We start from the raw sequence: 21,621 nt of genomic DNA on the forward strand, positions 1-21,621 counted from the left end.
TTTTTTTGTAAAATAAATGAAACTCGGAAACAAAGACAAAATTCATATCTTATTGTTGGGTCCGTTACCTCATTCGTACCTATATCAAAGTTAAATTAGCAACATGTGTTTTTTTTTTTAAATTATGAATACATCATAATCAAGTTACAATTTAAAATCTCATTCTATAAAAAATTTGTAACCTTTCGAAAACATAAGAGGATACCAAAAGTGTTTTCTGCGTTCACATTTCTTCTAAAATGCAAACTGAAAACAAAAATATTACGACTATCTAATCTTATTACATATTCATTACTTAATTAACTTATTAAATAACAAAATTTTTATTGTTAAAACATTTTTTTTGGAAAGGGAACTTCCCTAACGAGGGTTTTCAGGTCAGCTTTAGCGCACCGACTAATCCCGGTAGCAAACATTAGACTTTGTCTTATGCCCTGGAGTTACTGCAGACGAACCTCCATGACCATAAGGGTTGAGTGGTGTCAGGATTTAAATATTGGTCAATAAATTATTCATCATATCTTCCGTATACCTTATCAAGTACCACAACCCAAATAGTTTGTTAAAACAAGCCTTTTAACGATGAGAATAGTGAAATCTACGAAGGAGGGGAGAAATAACTAAGAAAGGGTAATATTGTAATTTAAAGAAAAGAAGAATAATAAGTATAAATAATACAAAGTGATGGGGAATCAACAACCACTCTTTGCAACTTGATGACACCAAAACACCAACTTGCCTCTCTTTAACATTACAATGCTTCTTTTCTTTAATCCCAACTTGCAAATTTCCCATCCCCAACTTGCATGTGTGGGGACACCCACAAGAACCATTCTAATTGTGTGTCTTGCATGTTTTTCTAACTTTTAGTGGTCAAAACTTTGTTAATTATGTTAAGAGATAGACATAAAAATGTCTTTCACTTGAATATCGTTTTGTGCAGGTCTTTCTAGAAAGAAAGATTACTTTGAAAAAAAGATAATTGTTGGTCTATTTAACATTATATTATAGTTTTAACTAATTTGAGCAAAATATTCTTTCTTTTGTTTGGTTATTGTTAGAAGTTTGACAAAATGAAGTCGATTACCAAGTCATGTAAGTATTCTTGCACGATTCATGATATTTTTGTAGCAAAAAGTGCAAATTTTGTTTTGGTAAGAGTTTTACAATCTGAAGGTATTAGTACTTAATATTTGTTATAGAATTATCCTTACATAATTTTTTTTCTATATATAATAATTTTTGCTTTATAAAGTTATACAATTGAAGTATAATATTTTAAAAATATATTTTTTGAATGAAAAAAACTGATATGTACTACTCAAACTTCCTTGTTATAATGGTAAATATGTAAGAAACCAAAGATGGTTTGTTACATGACTGTCAAAATCGCAATCCTGATTGTAAGATCGTACGATCCTAGGTATGAAAATGATCTAGATCGTAAACGGATCGTATTTGAGGTAGGATCGCAAGTAGGATCGTACGGGATACGATCTGATCCTACCTTCCCTTGAATTTTGTTTTTTTTTTTTGTTTTTTTTTTTTGCAAATGAATTTTTTTTTACAATTTTATGTTTTTTACCCTTACCAATTTACCGTTTTTCATTTTGTGTTGTGACTGATGACTAATATTTTGAAGTTTTTATAACTTTTGAACGAAAAGTTGAATGTTTGATATATTTTTCATGTTTAAATATTATAACTTGTGAGATCTTAGGATTCCGATCGGGATCTTTCAAACTCAAAAACGATTCTATGTAGGATCCCGATCTTGACAACATTGGTTTGTTATATTCAAATTTATACATAACCATTGATTGTTTTGGTGGTTTTTTATCCAATCTATATTTACCTATTATAGTTATAGGCAGTGGGACTTGAATATTGATGGCAATTATTTCAATATTATTTCATTAAGTTCGTCTAGGTACTTTGAATAGTACTCAAATATATTTATTAAATTTAATGTCAAGTTAAGTATTGTATCTTTCTAGATTAAAAAGTCGGACATATGATATCAGAATCTTGAATCAATAAACAAATATTCCTCATACTTATTAATCTTTGTACTTTGCTAAATTGGCTTAATGTCTTCTTGAGGATTAACAATTTTAAAAACAATTGCAAGAGGATAATAAAGAAAATGGACATAGAGCCAAAGCTTCCTATGGTTGAAACGATGTCATCTTTCTAACATTAATTAAGAGGTGATCACAAAATGATCACAGTGATCATTTTTTTTTTCAAATTGTCAAATGACCATCAAGTTCGAAACTGTGGACAGTTTCGAATTATTAAGTATGTTGCATACTTCTTTTTCATACAAAAAGGTTGTTTGAAACTCTCAAATTAAAATTTAGCACTTAGTCCTTGAATTTTCAAACTTCTTTAATTAGTTTAACAAAATTTTATGTCCGCTTTAAAAAAACGTACCCACCTACTTGGAATTTTTCCTATTTTCGAACTTGTGATGTAAGTTGAAGTATTTGTAAGCATATTGTCCGAATTCTACTATCTACATTTATGATCTTGAAATATGTTTTCTCCAAATCTTTTAACAAATTTTCTGAGAAAAAACAAACGGCGTGTTCGGTACGGAGCTTTTGGGAACGTTTGAGAGCTTCTAGCGTTTGACAAAACGCTCGGTTTTGAACAGAAAGTTTTGTTTGACACTACAAACTTCTAGCGTTTAGTTTAAACAAAACGCTCCAAATTCAAATATTATTTCATGCAGCGTTTAACAAAACGCTACAATCTACAAGTTACACGCCACCCACTACAAACTACCCGCTACCAGCTAATTTGGCCGAACACGCCCAAAATAAATTCACAACTATAAAAAATGATATCATGCGGTACATAACATCATCAAAAGGTTTTATATTTACCGGAGCATATTAACTATTATAGATTGGTTTATTTGGTGATTGGTCCAAAATTAAACATTCCGTTGAATATAAAAAAAAATCGAGCTTTTGTGCACGGACAAAACACAAACATTATGATTAGGGGGCCAACTTCAAACTTCAACATAATACATATAAAAAAAATTAAATGAAAACTAGCAACAATTTTTTTTCAAACAACTAATTCTCGTTTCAAATTTAAATTCTTTAACTTATTTCAATGATTATAACATTCAAAATAAATAAATAAATAAATATATATATATATATATATATATATATATATATATATATATATATATATATATATATATAAAAGATATATGTTTTATGTTTTCTAACTGTTTACAGATTACTTTTATGTATTTAATAAAAAACAATAGGCTATTTATATATATAAAAAAAAATAAATAAGAGAATAGTTATCAGATTGGGCGGTTGCGTTATTTCCGGTGAGATTAAATGTTTTTTTTTCTGGCGACCCGAATGGATTTTTTGGGTTTTTTTTTGTCTTCTTAAATACAAAGTTTGTGTTAAAAACTTGTGTAAATTTGATTTGATTTTTTGTTCTTTTATAGAGTTTATGAGATATTTTCCTAATGAAACAAGATTTATTTTGATCTTTCTAGTGATTTTTAGAATTTTAGTTGTTTGGTTTGGTTGCTTGATTATTTAGACTATAAATTAATAACAGATCTAAAAATCAGGGGGCCAATTTAATTATTATTGGTTTAATTTCATAATTAAACGATATATATATATATATATATATATATATATATATATATATATATATATATATATATATATATATATATATAGGAGTATTACTCTATTAGAAGCTTCAAACCGGGGAGGCCTAACACCTATTACGTTCCACCACTGTTTTTTTGGTCCTCTTGTGATGGTAGGAAACTTTGTGAAGGGCTATTCCTGGTTGGCATCGGGAGGCCGCCATTAAGGGTGAAACTTCTTGGGGGAGTTGTGATGGGTTATGAGCATAACTACTACCTATGTGTTCATGCAACCCTAATTGCTTTGGATCTAAGTTTTTCATTAGTTGAACATGCAAATTAAATACCAAAGCAAAACCCTAGATCTAGCTTACAAAATTTGAAAATTACATAATACAAGGGTTTTGATGTTTACATTAATTGTTATGTAGTAATAACAAGAACTCCTTGTAGATCATTGACTCTTGAAAGCTTATTTCCTTAAATGTTGCACCTCTAATGGCTCACAAACACCGCTAGCAAGAGGATGAGAGGAAAGAGGAGGAATACACATAGAATTTTGGCTAGGTTCTCTTAGAAAGCATAGGGACGAAAATCATAAGCCAGGGGTTCCTTATATAGCTGAGAACTGTTAAGGTTTCAGGAGGAAACCCTAATTTCCTGCTTAAGGCTTAAGCAGCCCATGGACTCCTACTAAAAAGCCTTGGACGAAATCTATAGTGCCTCCTTATAGATTTTCGTCCACTCCATTCTAAGGAGTCCACCAGCCCAGTTTCACAACTATCAATGATTTGCAAAACAGACTATGTTCTTTTAATCAGTTCATTTAATCCCAAAATTAATTCCAAAATAATTTCTGGTCAATACTAATTAAATAACTTGATTTCTAATTAATATATTATTTTCATAATACATTAATAAATCAATGTATTACTCCAAATAATAAACTCAACCCCTCTCTCCAAAAGTCACCCTGTAAAGTTGCTAAAGTGAAGGCAGCCCAAAAGGACCATGCTACTATCAAATCAAGTGCATACCAATTATAGTTATGGGCTTAGACACCTAATCCAACAGTTTCACTCTTGGATAAGTCTAATAACTATGATTGCAAGTATGACCTCAAAATTTGACCAGCAATCGTAGCTTTCAAAAGTCGTTGTTGAAATCTGGCCTAGTCAGTTATGTGTCATTTAGATAAGTGATCAAATATTCCTCCATTCTACAAGATATCGGATGGACATGAGACATGGATTATAATCAATCTCTCTGTCCAAAGCTTGTTTCCCGATTTCTGATTTATGACGACTGATAACGGACTACTAATTGAACACATCAATTCAGTCTAGTCTTGGCCAAGCACTTTAGATGTCATTATCAAATCATCGAGGGGCCCACATATATCGTTTTTCCTAGTTAAGGCAAAAGGAACGGATAAACTTCGACTCATATGTTTGTACTATTCACTCATCAAATCACGCACAACAATACATTTTATAACACCAAGTTACTGATGCGTTTACATATTATCAATGCACAACTGCCTCGTAAACAACAACTCATATGTCTCCGTTTCAAGAATACAAGATATTATCGTCTCAAAATTACTCGTGATAAAATCCATGAAGTAATTCTCTGAGTGTGGGTTAATCCAATACTCAAATCCCCATTTCAAAAGTACTCGTGAATGTTGCAGCAAACCATTGATATGTTAAAACCCTTAAACAATCTACAATCCAATTCACGACGGTCTTAATTCACTACTTACTTCCAAAGTATGATCGATTGCGGATGTTTTGAATAATCCAATTATTTGGGAAGTAAAACATGCGAAGTGAAACAAAATAATAACCTAATTAAATATGGTCTCAAAACTATTGAATATAAATAAAACACTTATTATTTAATCACCATATTAATTAGACTTTATTAATTGTATAATGTTTCGATTAATCAACTTAACACTTGAATTTAAACATTAGTCATACCATGTTATAAACATGCATACTATGTCTCTTTATGGTCCTTCCTTTGTGAATAGATCGATTAGAAATAATTCCAAAGAAGCTCATTTCGCAATTTCAAATTCTTATCACTTCTATATCTGTTAGAATTCCAGCTTTACATGCAATTTCCTTTTGTGATGTCGAGGATTCAAAGAGAGGTGCCCGAGGGGCACGGTCTCTGTCTTTGACTTGGCCTTCGGCCTTGAGAACACAATGATTTCGGACTTTCTCTTTTCATTCCAATTCCTTCCTGATACCTCTCAAGGAAAATCTCGAATTGGATCCTAACTTGACGGGTTAGTGTGAGCTTATCTATGCGGTTATGCACTCTTCGAGAAGAAAAAAAAATCCAATGAATTTAAAACTTATTTTTCGGTAAATCGATTACGAAATTTTTTTCTAGAATGCCTAAAATTTGTTTGACATCTTCCATTTCAAGGGGGTGCAACACTTCTCAGTTTGGGCCTAATCTTTATCCTATATACCATGTTCACTTCGCCAACGATATCACACAATGTTCCATTGAAACTTTGTTACTAGAACAATTTCATGGTAATGAAGTCTCAAATTCAAAGTACATTCCTTGAACATCCTTCTTGCATTAAAGTTTCTAACTCACATGTAGATAATAACTAACTCCCACTATGGAAACATTTCCATATTCCCATATGACTATCAATTCTGAAGAAGAGTTACCTCCACTTAGAACATGTTAATATGGTCCTTCCAAATTTATACTTCCAACTGTCCACAAGCAACCAATCTTTAGCGAACCTCTGATTGCCCTTGACAATTGTTTAACAACTCTTGTCATATCCAATTATGGTCCTTTTCCCTCTAAATGCCCTAGGCATTTGGAAAATCAGAACAAGTAAATATTATATCATATGTAATTAATCCTATATATGAAGCCTATAGGATTCGATACATAATGTCTTACATAAAGACATGATACTTGATCAGTCTCTTGCTATAATAATTCTATATATAGAATTTCCAATATTGAATCATTTCAACACGATATTCATATATGTTCATGACTAAGTTCCATTGAAATCCTTCAATCTAAACTTTTAGATTTGAAATGAAGTATAAGTGCTCTCTCCCCTATAACTTTCTATGGCGATTTTTTTTTTCAAATATAGCAATTTGCAAATTGAAAACTTTGTTTCCTATAAATAGCATTGCCAACTTGCAATACTTAGCATAACTACTATGCTCACACTAGCACAACAAATATGCTCACTCCTACATATCGATTATGATATGGCTAGCATAAAAATTATGCTCCCACTAGCTTTGACATGTATTCATAAATCAACTGGACTTCTAGAAATCAACACTATTGACTTTCTTACTAAAGTTCAGATTTCTGATACGTGATGCTTCGATAAGGCTTCAACCAGACTTCTCAAGCTCATACACCTTTCATTAGATAGCATATGTGTGTGTTTAAACCCTTTCAGAACTTACCACAATAATTCTTGAACGTTCAAACTATTTCTTGCCATTTCTCACAATTTAAACTATGAAAAGGGATGCTGTAATCATATACGAATTTGAGAACGCAATTATCGCACCTGCTAACCATGATATTAATAAGATTCAAAATCTACTAGCAAAAGTGTTTCCTCATAATCATCTTTATGAATTAGAGAGAAAACTTTTACCACCTAGATTTTATGGTGTATGTATTCCTATCCATGTGAATTTACCAATTCCAACCTACAATCATAAGATAAGGTTAAGGAAAAACCAAAATCAAATTTAGTTTTCATTTCACGGATTGAACTTTGATTATTCTTCGTTTCTTGCCTTCTGGTAGCACAAGGGCCTACCAGTGCTTCCAAGTTGTCAAGCAGCTCACTCATATTGATCAATACACTATCACTGACCAACATGCTTTGCCTATTGCTATCAAATGAGAACTTATAGAACTCACATGCATAGTCAACTTTACTGGAAGGTGCACAGAAAAAAGAATGTGTCAACTTAGCACGACTGGTCATCAACCACACGTCATGCGCTAGTGATAACTAAAAGGTTTATTATTGATTGACTCCTGAAACTATTCAAGATCATTAAGACTCCCACTGACTCCTTGACATATAAGTTTTTCTGTTAAGGAACATTCCTTGACAAACAAAACCAAACAATCAAAGGGTAGAATGGGTTCTTATCAAGGAAAAACACTTCATTTAATTGGTATAAGTTTATCTTTCTTTTAACCAAAACATCGCAACTACCAATTTAAAACGTGCTAGAGTAAGAAAACATATCTACTCCAAATTTCATGAGGTGTTATAAACCTACTTAGTTTGAGAGGGATTTGAAGTTAATAGAGTATGACTCTAAAACTTGATTTGGAAACGAAGTATGAATCATTGCTTGATTAAACTATTCCAACAATTATCAATTCCTCTTCTTAGAGGATCAATTGTGACATAGTTCCATAATCATTAAGATGATCATAAAACATGATACTAAAGTACTCTCCATTCCTTTCAGATTGGAGAAACCTTTATCTTTCTGCATAATAGATTCTTCTTATTTGTTCTGCCACTCTTTGAAACTTTTCAAAGAATTAGAATTACACTTAATCATATAAGTATAACCATATTTACTAAACCATCAGCAAATCATGACGAATAGCTTTATCATCCTTTGTGGTGGATCGAAATAGTCCACATCAATGTGTACTAGATTTGTTAGTCCTTCACTTTGACTCACACAAACATGTGATCAACGAATTAGTCTTAATCTTCCAATGATCAGGATTCTCATACATCACACAATTCGAATTGTATGACTTGAAGTTTCTATCCAACTGAAACTTGGGTGACGAGAATTCTTTTTCACTAGGTCAATTATGACATTACCACAAATGATATAACAAAGAATCAAATCCATATTTAATATTGCTAATAATAGAAATATAACCACCAATTTTCATAGATGCCATTGCGATGATATATAAAGTAAATGAGATAAAACCAAAAATTCACTTTATTGATAAAATGCGGAAACATTTATCCTTACAATGCAAACATATGAAAAAGTAGTAGATTTAGGGTTGGTTATGTGTTTTTCCTTAGGGGTGTATATTGTGGTAGTACACCAAATATGGTCATAAAGGGTATATGTGGAATGAGTAAGATATCATGAGAACACTTGGTTCAAATTATTGGCATGGTTCTTATTTGGGTTATAGCCTTTGAATTTGAAACAAGAGTATAGCCGCCTATCTTATTCTCTGGTTGTGTGCGACCATGTTTTCGTTGGAATTTGCATTAGAAGTAGCATGTATTATGAAAGGAATTGTGCAAGATAGAAGGGTATAGACCATGTTAGCTTCTGTTAGCATTGAGAGGGACGTTGATTGGGTACCTGAAAGTTGGTGTATTAGTGGTTGAGTATCTTTAGGCGTGTGTGGTGGTAGTCATGAGTCTTCAGGCCAGTGATGGAATGATGCCAAGATTGTCATAGTGCCATGATGTTATCATTTTAGTGGTTAGAATGTGTCACGATATATCGTGAACCAGTGGTTGTATGATTCCTATGGGTGGGACCTGGTAATCATTGGATTGAGATTGTTAGGTCTCTAACCGTTAGTCTTATTGGCATGTTTGGGTGTTAGTGCAGTTTTGGGAGTCTGGAGACTCAGTAACCATCTGGTTTGGATCATGTGGACAATATAAGGTTGTTGGGAATATTAATTATATATCGGAAATCTCTGGCTAAATGTTTGCATTATGAACCCCATTTCTTGTGAGCTATTTATTAGGAGTTTGGTTACCAATGTTGGGTATCGGTTTTGAAATCTCGATTCATGAAGTCTGTTCTAAACGCCTCGAGTGATTTTTCAGGTGGATGTACACCTGATCTGATGAGGGATTTAGATGCAACGTAATATTCTTGGATTAACCATCATTATGCTCGTCGGAGCAGCGGGTCGGTGATGGCTTTTCAGGAAGTCAAGTGTGTATTTAAGTTTTTAGGCATAATTTATGGACTTGGGATTGGGTGAAATTCATGATCAGGATGTTTTGAGTATTCTTTCTATATGGTTTGGTGATGTTCCTAGTTAGGGAACTAGGGGTAGGTGCGACGAATGGATGATCATCAGTCTTAGGGTGTAACACCCTGTTTCGATTCGTTTCATAATTCAGGTCTGTGACCTGAACATCAAGTTATCATAAGGCTTCAGCCTTAGGTTTAGAACCATTTTGATGTGGGTGATGTAGATTATGTGATCCAAGAGTTCAATTTGTGCTTTGGGGTCAAAGGGTAAAATGGGAAAAGTAGTGTTTCAGACTTCTTTTATGAATTATTGATTTTATTTTAATGTTTTTGAAGTCAAAAGTAATTATACAGGGTTGTATACCTCCTCGATACCTTTCCTTGTATATAAAAATCATCGAAATTTGGAGTTGAAATGAAAAAGTTATGACCGTTTAAAGTTAGGACGATTTTTGGGTTAGCTGTGTACGCTAAGCGTAATGGGGCATCCCTAGTATGCTGGGCATATGCGATTAGTGCCCAAACCCTATTTTCGTGGTTTTAGCCTTATTTAAGCTCCTTAACTTCCACAAACCCCATACCATTCTAAGTCTCCACCTCTCCAACACCCTTTCTTGAAACCCTAACCCTAGTTTGAGACCTGTGAGCAAAAAGAAGGTGTTTTTAAGTGCTTTGGAGTGTTCTTGGTTTACCTTGGAGAAGAAGAAAGTCATTGAATAAGTGTTGGTTCCATTGGAGCTTGTAGATCCAGACCTTGTTCACCTTGATCTTTCTTATGGAGGTATAAAGTTTGAATCATGATGATGAAATTGTTAGATCTAGCTAGTTTTGGGTGTTATGAGCCTTTTGTCACTTTAAGTGTACAAAGTTTAGATCTTGAAAGTTTTTGACCTTGTTATGGATAGAGTTGGAAAATTTATCCATATAAACATCATACTAATTTAGATCTAAAGGTTGGAGACTTGGACTTAATGGATTAAGTTGAAAAAGATGCATTATTGGTCCCTTTGAGACTTAAAGACTAGATCTTGTTTGTTGGGACCATTCTAATGGATAAATTTGGAAGATTTATCCATTATGGAGTCATTAGGAACCATAAAAAAATGTGACCTTGGTCCCTAGTTTGCCTCCATGCGTGGTCTTGGATGTCTTAATGGGTTAAGAAGTTAGGGTTTTGGATGTTAAAGACTTAATAGCCATGTAAGACCATAAAGTTGGAAACTTTATGGTTAATGATATCATTTGTGGATTAGATCTGGATTTTAGACAAAACAACTTAAAGGATTAAGCTCTTAATGGATTGGGAGGATGGCATCCGCGCATGTTGGGCGTACTAAAGGGTACGTTGCGAATACGTGGTTAGCCCCTCGACTTCTGGTCAAGGCGTAGTACGCCTTGCATACGTGTTTAGTATGCCCAACGTACTCAACCGAGCTGACCCAGTCGAATCGGTTGAAATTTGATTTTGACTAGGATTTTGGCCAAGTTTGACCTAAGGGAATTTTAGGTAATTTGATTTATAGTTTGAGATTTGGGTACCTGTTAATTGAATGGGTGATTGGTAGAGATATATTTTAGAGAAGTGATTGGTGCAAGTATTCTTTAATACTATGAGGTGAGTCTCTTCACTATACTCATGGGTCAAAGTCACCAATGCCGACCCACTAGATTATGTTTGTAGGATGATGGTTTTATTTGTGACACTTGTTGATATGCCTATATGTGCTTGTTGTCATTGTGACTCATGCTCATATGTTTGTATGCTTATTTATGTGGGGTGAAACGAACCCCAAGTTTAATACAGATCCGACACAGCTTCAAGCTATTATATAGAGTCATTATGGACTCGAGGTTGATACGGACCTGACACAGCCAAGTGTTGTAATATTTGTATATATGTGGTATATGGTATTTTGGGGGATTCACTAAACTTTGTGCTTACAGTTTCATATTTATGGGTTCAGGTATTTTAGGTTCAAAAAGGAACGGACCGGTGTGACTGCACAACATCCCCTATATTTTTCCTCATTAGAAATTAATGATATTACTATAATGTTTAAATAATATATTCACTTTGATCGGTCTTGGAACAACTCCTTTTGTATGATTTATTTTTTTAAAAATGAAATTTTTACCTTGCATTTTCGGGAAGTTACATAAGGTATGGTTTCTAAAGTTTAGACTGACGGGGTCCTGGTTCCAAGGATATATTGATGGGGTTGGTTTGGGGTTGTAGTTTCTAGAATTCCTGGTTTGACTAGTTTTCAATGGAAGTTGGGTCTTACAGTTAGGGAGAGAAAGATAGTTGTTGTGGTTGAGTATTTTCAAGTTTTGGGTTGTTAGTTGGCAATTATGGGTTTTTGAGTGGTGTCTCGAGTTTTATTTATAAGATGCCTTGATTTCGAAGTGGTTAGAGAAGCTTATGAATGTGTTGGCGTTGTTTCCAGGGATCCTAACCAAGACAAATTTTGAGGACGAAATCCATTTTAATTGGGGGAGAGTTTTAACCTCATATTTCGAGAAGTTTATTATTTGGGGATTATAGAAAATAAATGGATCAAGTAAATGCCTTGAGCTTCAAGGGAATAGGGTTTAGACCCTATTGTATGTTGATAATATTGGTTATGTGATCTAAGCCCTTGGTTTGTGTCTTGGAGTTAAAGGATAAAATAGGAAAAGTGATATTACAAACTTCTTTTATGAATTAAGGATTTCAGTTCGATGTGTTTTAGGTCAAAAGTAATTAGATATAGTTGTGGGTTTCTTAAGTACCTTTCGGTGCATATAAACAATGCCGAAAACGGATTTGAAACGAAAAAGTTATAACTGTTTGAAGTTGGAGTGAAATTAGGTGAAAACCTATTCTCATGAGGTTAAAATTATATTCACATGATGTGAGGATCCTATTCTTATGAGGTGAGAAGTATATTCTCACGACGTGAGAACTATGCAGCCCAAGCCCACAAATTTTTAGGAATTTCAAGGTATTTAAAGGCAAGGATTCATGTATTAGGGTATTTTGTTAGCGCCCATCATTTTTAGAACCCTTTGGGAGAAACCTAGCCTCCATTTTCATTATTTGAACCTCCCCTCTCCCTTCTCATCTATTTTTGGAGTTTTTGGTTGTTTTGGAGCAATGTTTTCATGCAAGAATGATCCTTGAAGCTTGGCAATTGAAGTTCTCTGCTTTCATCTACATTCAAGACCTTTGTAAGTTATAAAGTTCCAAGCTTTGTTACATTTCGTTGTGGATCTAACTGTATTTTGTGTTTTGGTCCATTTTAATGGGTTTTGAGTGAGAGTTGGGAACAGGGTCGGTCCAAACGCATATGGGCCCGGGGCGAAAAGAAAAAAAGGGCCCCTTAAAGACAAAAAATAATAAAGATTCAAAAAACATATCATTTATTCTTCACTATAAATGCGTTCGATTAACAATAACAATCAAGCCAAATTGTTTATCTTTTGAACTAGATTGAGTTTGAGCCAACTTTAAGTCCTAAAAATCACATAGGTAATAATTATATATATATATATATATATATATATATATACACACACACACACACACACTATATATCCCAGAGATTTTAGGCCCCCTAGAGACGTGGGCCCTGGGTGGTCGCCCGGGTTGCCCACCGTCTGGACCGGCCCTGGTTGGGAATCAAGTTTGCAACTTTATTACTCTCCAAGATCTCAATAACATTGTATGTTTCAGATGTGGACTCCAACACCTTTTGATCAGTTTAGAATGCTTCTTGGACCTCATAGACTAGGAAAGTCTTGATTTTTTTGCCTTCCCTTTTAACCATGCAAGTTATCTTGGTCACTTAGGTCATTTTGGTGTATTAAAGTTTTGATCTTGAAAGATTGAGACGTTATTATAGATATGGTTGGAAACTTTATCCGTCTAAACATCATGTTGATTTAGATCTGAAGGTTGGAGACTTGGACTTAATAGATTCAGTTGATAAAGATGCATTCTTGGTCCCTTTGAGACTTAAAGACCAGGTCTTGGTTGTTTGAGCCATCCGAATGAATAAAGTTGGAAACTTTATCCATCATGAAGCTATTTAGGAACTAGATATGAGTTATGGGCCTTTGTCTGAAGAGATTAAGCGCTTAATGAATATTTTGGCCTTCTGACGAGAAAGTCACGACGTGACATGGGATGTGTAACGACATGATAATGCACATGATGACGATTGATTTTCGTTGCATTCTCACGACGTGACTAAGGAATGGTCATGACATGACATTGACTTTGACTAAGCTAACGGCTGACCTTGTGGACTTTGATCGTTGACTTTTTGACCAGTTTGAATTTTGGTCAAACTTGGGTAGAATTGAGGATTTGACTAATGATTGGTCTTGGTTTGGTTTTAGGAAGTTTGGGTTGACCGTTTTGTTACCGAGGTAGATGTTGAGCTTCTAATGAGTAGTTCAGGTGGATTTTCCTCATTGTACTTGTGGGTGAAAGAGAATAATTCTAACTTACTAAATTATTTTATGTATCCTTGTGTATAGGATGTTGTTATGTGGTAGCGATCTGTTAGATTGGTAGATCTGCATAATTACCTATACTTGTTGGTTATATGTTTATGTTATTTTTACATATGTCAACATAGTGCAGTTGGGTTGAGGCGGTCATACTTTGTGTTGAAGGCCTAGATACCTGGGGCAGTCTAGATAGGTTATAGGCCTTACGAGGTAGTCCAGTCAGGCCATAGGCCCATAGAGTGGTCTAGATAGGCTATGGACCTTGCGAGGTGGTCCAGTCAGGATGAAGGCTCGTATATGCATGTTCTTATATGTTTGGCTGTGTGTGGTATTTTAGGGGAAACTCATTAAGCTCTGGCTTGCAGTTTGATTTCATGGTTTCAGGTACATTAGGTGATTGGGGCAAGGCAAAGATGTGATTATGCACATCAGCCTTGGAAATTTTATTGATAAATAATTTTGGGATACTCTAATTTATGATTATGGCGTTTTTGGAAATAATGCTTTGTATGACATATGGATTATAAAATGGTTTTGAAAATGAAAAGTTTTACTATGATTTTTGTGATGTTACAATATTCATGAAATAATTAACTCATAATAACATGAGTCCTACAATGCAAAAAGCAAACAACATTCGAGCAGAAGAATTCTACAGGCCACAAAACATCAAAAGGCATCCTTCCTAATAGGCATCTCTCTAAACATACATTCTAGCATGCAACTTTGATCATATCCCCATACTATCTTCTAGCATGAAAAATAGATAACATAACATGCATTTGTATTATGGGAATCACTTACTTCAACTCGGCATAAATCATGCATCGTGCCCCTTTATTTAGTAAAAATCATTTTAGAAAAATTATTTTCTTTTAAAAAAAATTATCAATTCCTCAGTTTGAGTTCAGACACGCTCGAGAGTGTGCCCGAATCCCTCAACCCAAGGCTCTAATACCAAATTGTAACATCCTAAAAATGCCAATACAAAATTTAATTTTAAAACATCGAGTCATATGGACATTGGTTCCAAACCCAATTAGTGTAACTTGTATTTTCAAACATTAGGGTATATCAAAAATAATCAATGCGGAAAAGCCATCGGGGGATGCGGTGCAGTCAAGTCGGGCCCTTCCATTTGGAATTGGAAATATCTATAAATGTTTAAACCACCAAAATGTAAGCACAAAGCTTAGTGAATTCCCAAAAATACCACATACCATACAGAAGATAGGAAATGCTATGGGCCATCCATAGTCTTAGGTGCTTTTAAAAAAAACCACTTCTGACCACTTATTGTTACGTTGTGCAGCACACGCACAACACTTGGCCCTTCGCAGCTATTTGTTTTTCAGAATACTTCTAACTTAAAAACTGTTGTGAGTGTGTTGTGTGGCGCAAAACTTGACCCTCTGTTTCAAACCTCTTCACACCTTACTTTAACTTATTGCAGTAGTCTGCAGAGGTTAAAAACAAACATAATTTTTATTACATGTTGCAATCGTTTGGTACCCCTGTTTTGCTATAGAGGGTTGCAGAGGTGGTCCGCAGACTTCAGGTATTTTCACTTCGAAAAAATGAACAACACCTTACTGTCACTATCAGTCATGAGCCAACCATGGTCTTTCCTTACTACACTAGGAGCCAAATCTTGTTCTTATGTACAAGTCTTCCTTACAAGCATCACAAAGGAAACTAGTAACATACATATAACTACCTGAGGCCAGACTCTGATCTTGCATATAATTGCCAGGAGCCATCACCTGGTCGTCATACATATGCTAGGGGGCACCACCTGCTCTTCCATGCAAGCTTCACATAGACAACTAGCATCAAGTATAGTATAGTGAGAAGACTTACATTTCTCTCAAAGTCAGCTAAACCACAACCTAATGTCACGCAACATATGCTACAACACTCCTATCAAAACATACAAGTTCCAACCTTACGGTACACACTAAATCAGTCAACCCAAGTCAGCAAGTTAACGATCAAGTTCAAAGTCAACAACAACAATGCCAACGGTTGACCCTCACGTCGTCACCAACCCTTGGTCACATCGTGAGAATGCACTAAGCCAGATTCCAACTCGGTCAAGTTCTAACTCAACTAACTCAGTCACAAAAAACCCAATAGCTAATATCACAATTCAAGCCTTCCGTGGTCATATTGTGAGCACATCTAGACAAATTAATCAAGCAATCCTCCATTCTCACGTCATGACACTCTCCTAGTCACGACGTGACCACTACCTGAAGCAAAATCCTAATGGTTTGAGTCCTTAGTCCAATAAGTCTTCAACTACAAATTTTCCAAAAGCTTTAGGGACTCCAAAGGTCTATAAAGATGAAAGCTTTATGTACATGCATACTCCATGCATGTCCTCTACCATACCTACGTCAAAATCCAATAAATTGACTTAAAACACTTGCAAGGTTCTCAAACCACATCCATATCTTATATCTCGGAGGTATGATGCTCAAGGGACTCAGGATGACCATACAGTTACCAACATTAATCCATCCCATCACTCAAATGAAAACCATGAACCAAAACAACTAGATTTAAGATAATAACTCATAAAGGTAGAGACTTCAATCCTAACAAATGGTCCAGAAAGTGAAATCAAAGATGGTATAATGTTTATTGCTTGATCCTTACACCAATCCTCCTTCTTCTTTCTTTAAAGAGCACCAAAACCACCAAGGATGAGCCAAAACCGCCAATAGGGATTAGGGTTAGGGTTTTTTGAGGTTTGAGGGTGATGGAGGTGGATAATGAACCCTAAAACTGAGTTAATGTGGTTTAAATACGAAGGAAACCCTAAATGATCATGGGCTTCGGCTGCAGCCTTCCTCACATGGTGACCACCTATGTGTCACGTCATGACCACATTCCCGATACATGTTCTTCATGTTATCTTGTCACATCATGACCTATCTGCGGGAACGTCGTGACACCCAGTTTTCGACAAACACCGAGCTTTTGACTCCTTAATGCTCTAACCTGATCCATTATGGAAACGGTTGTTACAGATGAATCAAGATATAATTATCACATTAGTTAGCATTGCTTAATAATTCAATATAGAACCTAATAGAGAGTTGTTTGAAAAAATTAATCGTATACATAACTTGGATAAAGGAAATTATGAGTACTATGAATAGTTTCTTTCGACAATAATATTTTTTTTACAAAAATTGTATGTTCCCACTAAAACTTATTCCTATCCCAAAAATTCAGGAACTACATTATTTTAATTTTTAAATTTTGAATTACCAACATGTAAAATGCAAGAGGAATTCTTATCTAAAGACGTGATCAATTGTTGTTTTATGCTTAAAGGTTTGGACGTCTTAAAATTATCTTATTATTATTATTATTATATTCAATCCATTTTTAGGAAAGCCAAATTTCTTTAATATATATATATATATATATATATATATATATATATATATATATATATATAGGGTTAGGTTCAAATGTGTATGAACATCTATTATGTGGATGTGTGGACAATGCTATTCTGTGAGAATGACTACGAGAATTGTTGTATGGTAATGTGAATACGTTCAAGCTCACATAACTATTATCATTATAACGTATTTTCACTAATTAAATCGTCTACATGGTATTGTAGAATTTTTTTATTCTCGGTCTGTCAAAATGCGTTCTTTATAATCATATTCTATAAAAATGAGAATGAGTGAAAAACGATGCGTGAGAACAAAAATGAATAAGAATTAGTGACAACGCATGATAGTGACGATGTTTATGTGAGGTTGAATGTATTTTGATTACCAAACACCCTATTCTCTTAGTTATTCTCATAGAATAACACTATCCACACATGTCCGCAAAATATATGTCATCCACAATTTAACCTAGCCATATATATATATATATATATATATATATATATATATATATATATATATATATATATATATATATAACATGTTATTGTTTAAACTTACAAAAATATAATAATATTACTATCAAATCTTGTTGAACCTTGAAGTGACCTTCACCGAAGTCCAAAAATACTAGTCGCAGTCAGAAGTTAAGTGATCAGAAGTCTTGGCATGTTCCGAAGGAAGAATCATCAGAACATTGTTTTTTTATTAAAGAAAAGTCGACTCATATTTTGTCTGTTTGTGTTAGGAGTTAATGTCTATTGGGTTGTACTGATTACCGGTTAATGAGTAGATCACTTATGTGACAACCCGATATTTCGAGACAATATAATGTAACACTAGTCAAATTTAGGTCAAAATTTAACTTTCCTAAAATCTTATTTGGGTTAAATAAAGTGGTAGGAATCGTATCAAGGTTTTCGTACATATAAAGAACACTAAAATCCGAGTTATAACGAAGAAGTTATAACTATTCTAAGATTCCCGACAAAACCGGCAATACGGATAGACGTAAAAACATGAAGTTTCAAGACAATAGTTTTTAGCATTAAGTATCTAAATGAAAGTTGTAGATATCATTAAACCGTAAATGTATGTAAAAAGAACGTCCAAATCTGACTTCGTATGAGGAAGTTATGATTTTTCCAAGATCCGGATATAGCAGTAGACAGCTAAAAACTCGAAATAGAGATCGAGAGATTTTTGGCCAATACAACCTAAATAAGAATCAAAGACATCAACAATATTAGTACAACGGTGAAAAGTCTGACGAAAACGGACATCAGATGAAGGAGTTATGGATTTTTAATGGACTTTTCCAGTCCCGGCCCGTTAAAAATAATTAATTAAAAATAAATTCAAAATTAGTCAACGGAGTCTAAATGAGAGTTGTAGAGCTTATTTTCAGCTACGCGTGCATGTAAAGAACGTCGAAAATGGAGCTCGTATGCGAAAGTTATGGATTTTACAAGTTCGGGGTCCAAAACCCCATGCTGTCAGGTGACTCACAAGGTGAACAAAAAAACTCACGAGGTGAGTTGCCAGACTAACCCTTCCAGAGCAAGTTAACGAGTGACGCATGCCATGACGATTCGGGACCAAACTCACGACGTGAGTTATGAAAAACTCACGAGGTGAGAGTCAAAATTGTGACTATATAAAGAAATCTAAGCCTTTCGAGTTTGGTTGCTCAACCCCATCCTCTCTCCTACTTCTACACGCTATTAAACCATTCTAAACCACCCCGAAGCCTCGGTAACACCTCACACACACGATGCGAGTCCCAACGCTCCGAATCTCCCGAGAAACTAACTTCTTTCCAGTCGAAGTACTGCCCGCGTGAAACTCGTTTCTTCACCCAAGACTCGTGGTTACGTCAAGTACGATCCTTCTTGGAAACGAAACGCTGCTCGATTCACCACTTATCAATTGAGTTAATACCCCTATAACTATACTTTCAAATGTTTTATAAATGAATTTTATACACTTTAAGGGGGGGGGGGGGAATACAAATAAACACACGGTTATCATCGTGTGAAAAACATAAATCTTTTGTTATACTCTTTGTTATATAATCAATCACATGCAATTTATAACTGTGTTTTCGAACAAGGGATTTCTTTTACTTTACACTGTCTTATCAAACAAACTACTTTTTAAATCGTTGTATACACTGACATCAAGTCATCAATATTTATTATTAAACTCATTCAAATGTGTTATGAAATTTCCTTTTAAACTTATATATTATGTATACATATGTTGATATAAAAGTACTACTGAATCAGTTCAATACCTTTGAGTAGCAAAGGTGTACATTCATTTCTTCAAATACTATAACGGAACCTACTAGTAAACTATAATAGGTATAGTTTCAGAGAATACTATCGTATACAAATACTATAACATAGAACACTATGACAAAAGAACATACTAATATACTATGACAAAGAGAACATACTAAAATACTATAGTATAAGAACACTTACAGATCTAACTATACCAACATTTTATTTACAAGTATACATTCTTCATAACAAGGATAATCTTTTCATACAAAAGGTATTTCATCATATTACTCGTGAATTTGTTGTTAGCAATGATGTGAGACATATGACTTTGTTAGTACCAAAACGAAAGTCCCTATCTTTAACCAGAGTCTCCTGGAGGGAGAGCGCGAATTTGTGTATAGACCTATACGGGATTGACGAACCCACACCTAAACTGTAAGCTCCAGTTAGACCGGTAGGTCTGGGGTGACAAATGTCGACATTAGTACTACGTCTAGTATGGTTATGAGAAACTTACAAACCGCGGAAACAACAACTCTTGTACGTAGTAATACACATTTAACTCAATTATGCTCAGGGGGTAATAACTATACTATGGGATATTATTAGCATGTTCACAATTCGGGATAAACACCCTTTTAACCAGTTTTACTTAAACAAAAGACTCACAGAGAGTATTAAAAATGTATTGGTTTACAGAGTTATCAAGTGCCTTGGCGATTTTATACATACATAAATCTATTATTTAGGCATGAAAAACTTCATTGTGTTATAGTTTTGGAACCTTTAAACTACCACACACTTATGGATAAATGTTGGACTTTTAGAAACAAATATTCAAAAATAGTCAGGCCTCGATAAAAGGCTACTTTTATACAAGTAGAAAATATGGGATTTTCTAGGAGTTTTCAAAACATATACAAAAAATTACGTTGAAAAATTTCAAACGTTTTCATCATACTTATACAAACAATGACATTAAATACGGATGAACTCACCAGCTTAAATGCTGACCTACACTTTCAAAATAACTTGTATTCTCAGGTCACCAGTAGACAGGTACGATGACCAGGTTTTGCGAACACGGAGCAGTCAAGACTCGTCTTTTATTTTGATTACTTGTTGTAATGTCTTATTACTATGAAAGAACACACATGTATTAAACTATTACTATTAATTCAATGTACGATGTTGTTGCTTGTTTACTACTTTGCATTGTTATGATACTGTATATGAAGCCATCCACCCTCGAACAATTCCGCCGTTCAGGTTTGGGGATGTGACAACTTAGTCATATCAGTATCTTTAAGTTGTACTTTATTATATGTTATGCCATCAAGTTGTGTCTATAAAAGGGGAGCCGGGTTGTGGTTCTCCTTACACCTTTCACGATGTCTTGTTGAGCACATCTTAATATATTGAAGATTGTTCTTTTTTATAACTTGTTTATTTATTTACGCTTCTGGTCTTTCATTATCATATTATGTATTAGTTGTTAAGTTAATTCTTCCGTATTTACTTATTGTCATTTAACTAAGAGCATTTTTCTTGTTTTCATCATTTGGTATGAGAGCCTAGATTGGTTGTTTACTATACATCCCCACTAAATTATCATTGTAAGGAACTTTGGTGACTTACATTTATGGGAAGCCTGGAAGTATTCTTCATATACCATCATCGCTCAAAAACATTTTTAAAATGGCTAACTTACAAACGATATATGTTGTCAATGTCTCAAAAAGTTTGGG

General features: G+C 34.2%; 1 long non-coding RNA gene across 1 annotated transcript; it reads left to right on the forward strand.

Annotated features, from left to right (window-relative positions):
* The first annotated feature begins 1,015 nt into the window (after positions 1-1,015).
* Positions 1,016-21,314, forward strand: LOC145069160 (uncharacterized). The gene is made up of 2 exons (XR_013689323.1): positions 1,016-1,095; positions 20,918-21,314. It is a non-coding gene; the product is annotated as an uncharacterized LOC145069160 (long non-coding RNA).
* Positions 21,315-21,621: the final 307 nt, after the last annotated feature.

This window comes from Lactuca serriola, chromosome 8 (genome assembly GCF_051521515.1).
Source record: "Lactuca serriola cultivar US96UC23 chromosome 8, Lser_US96UC23_V15, whole genome shotgun sequence".
NCBI lineage: Eukaryota > Viridiplantae > Streptophyta > Magnoliopsida > Asterales > Asteraceae > Lactuca > Lactuca serriola.